Genomic DNA, 3,199 nt, shown 5'->3' on the forward strand with positions numbered 1-3,199 from the left:
CTGCGATTTATCGAAAGCGTTCGATGTTATAAGTCATGAACTGATATTGGAAAAGATAGGGCACTACGGAATCAAAAATAAAGTTCATGACTTATTCGCATCGTTCCTTGACGATAGAAAGCAGACGGTTGAGGTCAAAATGGAGGTATCAGGTTCCATTGAAAACATTAGATCTGAGGCAGGTGTGCTAAAACTAGGCATACCACAAGGATCGGCGCTCGGAAACACTCTGTTTTTAATGTTTATAAATGATCTCCCTACCTCTGTAACCGAAGGTACGACGGTGTTGTTTGCCGATGATACAACCGTAGTAGTAACCGCTCACACGCACTTACAACTTGAGCAAAACATAGCTAATGCGTACCGCCAACTTAGTGAGTGGTTCTCGGCGAACGGTCTCGTCCTAAACACCTCTAAATCGAACGTAATCTTGTTCTCAGCTGGAAACACTACACACATCCCACAGGTACAGAGTCCGATACCGCGCTGCGACTCATGCAGGTTCCTCGGATTCACCATAGACGCCAAGCTGAAGTGGAAAGATCACATAGACAACTTGTGTGAAAGGTTAGGCAGCGCTGTGTTTGCGCTGCGCAAACTGAAACCAATTGTCTCAAATGACGCCTTAATACAAATATACTACGCGTATTTCTTTTCACTGATGCACTACGGTATAATCTTGTACGGCAACTCAACCGATTCAGACCGAGTATTTATACTGCAAAAACGGGCTGTAAGAATATTGGCGGGTGTGAGTTCGAGGCACTCGTGTAGAGAGCTCTTCAAAAAATTTAACATAATGACATATTACTCGCTATACGTCTACGAAATTATAATGTTTACGCGTAGAAATATTGACCAATTTAAACGGTCAACTATGCTCGGCAGAATAACCCGTCAAACGGGGCGATTACTACCCGTGCCGAGGCGGCTAGCGCTACTCGACAAGAACCCGCGAGTAATAGGTCCGTCGCTGTATGAACGTCTACCCGCCAGTATCAGAAATGAGACCGATGACGACATGTTTGATCGCCGACTTAAAGAACTATTATTAACGACATCGCTGTACTCTGTAAAAGAGTACAGTGAACAATACAAATACTAAAAATTTTTACTTGACATTAATTTAAATTATTGTTTTTATTTTATTTTGGTTTTTTGTATTCATTTTTGACATTTTATTTATGGAACTTGACATTATATTACCTAGGAAAGCACTAGTATTATATACAAAATAGTTTTAGATTTTAGTTAAGTTGTACGACATTTTAATTTTATTTCTATTTTATTTTTGACATTATTGATTTCACAATTTACTATTATTTTTATTATTCTTTAAATTTTGTTTGTATACACTTGACGATCTTTTTGTGAATTTCTGCTATTTTTAAGGAAGTAACATGTAAATTTTCAATCAGAAATAAATATTATCTATCTATCTATCTATCTATTAAAATTACTATTATTCAATTTGTTGTTAGTTACTCACGAGGCTTAATTTAACTTTATAGTTAGGTGTATGTAGGTACCTAACAAAGACTTTATACATCAGAGTAAACTCACATTAATTCGACATTATTTTTAACTTGACGGACGGACGAAGCATGTTGCGGATTTGCATTTGTGGCCACCTAACGAAGCCTGCGTTGTGGATATCCTATAACTAAAAATTTGACCGTATTTTTAAATATAAGTTGAAATAATAAAATGTAAATGTAAATAGTTTGAATTGAAAATAATTTAATTGTTATGGCTTTATTCTGGTTCATGTTTTATAGGTAGAATTATAATTAGAAGCCTGTAGAAGCATAAAATTAAGGTTTAGGTGTTCCATATCAGAATACTACCGATTAAATAATTTACAGGGACAATGTCATCATGGTATCTCCTCTTCCTACAAAAAAAAATAACTTCACGATATAAAAAGTTATTGACAAAAGTAGATTTTTTTACACATTCTCTTTATCTAAATGAATTTTTAAAATCTGCTGTCTTTATTGCCACATTCTATATTATTAGGTATTTAAAACCAACTTAATTCAAAATAAACAACTCATTAAAACGTTTGCTGACCTACAATGTTTAGGACTATGTTTGTGTATAAAAATACCTGCTTAAAGTTGAATAGTGGTCCGGCCAGCGAAAGAAAAGTTTTCTAGAAATCGATTTTCGCTCATGTCGTCTCGGATATGGATGAATATGGTATCGATGCATTCAGTGTAATGTCCTAAACCCAAACATATGAGATGACAAGCGCGAAAGTGGTGGGGGTAGTTGCTGTGACGTCATAAAGTCGTCAGTACAAACTTTTTTTATTTTCGTTTAAACATACCATGTGGGGTACCAAATGAAAGGGCTTTGTAAGTAGATCACAAATATATAACATACTGTAACATTTTCAATACTTGGTCTAACAAATTATTAGAAAACGTTCAAAAATTTCACAATCCACAGTTGACTTCTAACTGCTCTAAATTGAAAATGGCTGAATAGATTAGTCCAAAATATATACCAAGTGACTGTGAATATCCTTTAAGTAATGTTAAAAAATAATTAACCAGATATATCAAAAAATAAGAAAAGTACATTAAGTTGAAAGAGTATTATTTTCTGTTACATTAAACTGCAACTATTATTAAAACAAACAAAAAACCCGACAGTTTACATATATTTTTGAAATGGGCTTTTCACTAGCTTTCATTTGGTACCCATATTGCTAGAGTAAGAAAAAAAAACAATCTCCCCCTCAATTTTTTTATTAGCGGGAGCCATTTTTAAAATTTATATAGCCTACGTCATGCACTACAACAATTCTGACAAATTCAACCACACCTCATATGTCAAAAACTGTCTAGCTGCTTGGGCTGTGTGGAGAGGGGGGGGGGGGATTGTTTATGTTTTCTTACTCTAGCAATATGGGTACCAAATGAAAGCTAGCGAAAAGACCATTTCTAAAATATATGTAAACTGTCGGGTTTTTTGTTTTTTAATAATTTTCTAATAATTTGTTAGACCAAGTATTGAAAATGTTACAGTATGTTATATAATTGTGATCTACTCACAAAGCCCTTTCATTTGGTACCCCACATGGTATATTTAAACGAAAAAAAAAAAGTTTGTTGTACTGCCGACTTTATGACATCACAGCAACTACCCCCACCACTTTCGCGCTTGTCATCTCATATATTTGTGTTCAGGG

The 3,199-nt window shown here is 34.6% G+C and overlaps 1 long non-coding RNA gene across 1 annotated transcript; it reads left to right on the forward strand.

The window, feature by feature from the left end:
- The first annotated feature begins 2,162 nt into the window (after window positions 1-2,162).
- Window positions 2,163-2,598, forward strand: LOC134651588 (uncharacterized). The gene is made up of 2 exons (XR_010097129.1): window positions 2,163-2,295; window positions 2,366-2,598. It is a non-coding gene; the product is annotated as an uncharacterized LOC134651588 (long non-coding RNA).
- Window positions 2,599-3,199: the final 601 nt, after the last annotated feature.

Source organism: Cydia amplana, chromosome 10 (genome assembly GCF_948474715.1).
Source record: "Cydia amplana chromosome 10, ilCydAmpl1.1, whole genome shotgun sequence".
Taxonomy (NCBI): Eukaryota; Metazoa; Arthropoda; class Insecta; order Lepidoptera; family Tortricidae; genus Cydia; species Cydia amplana.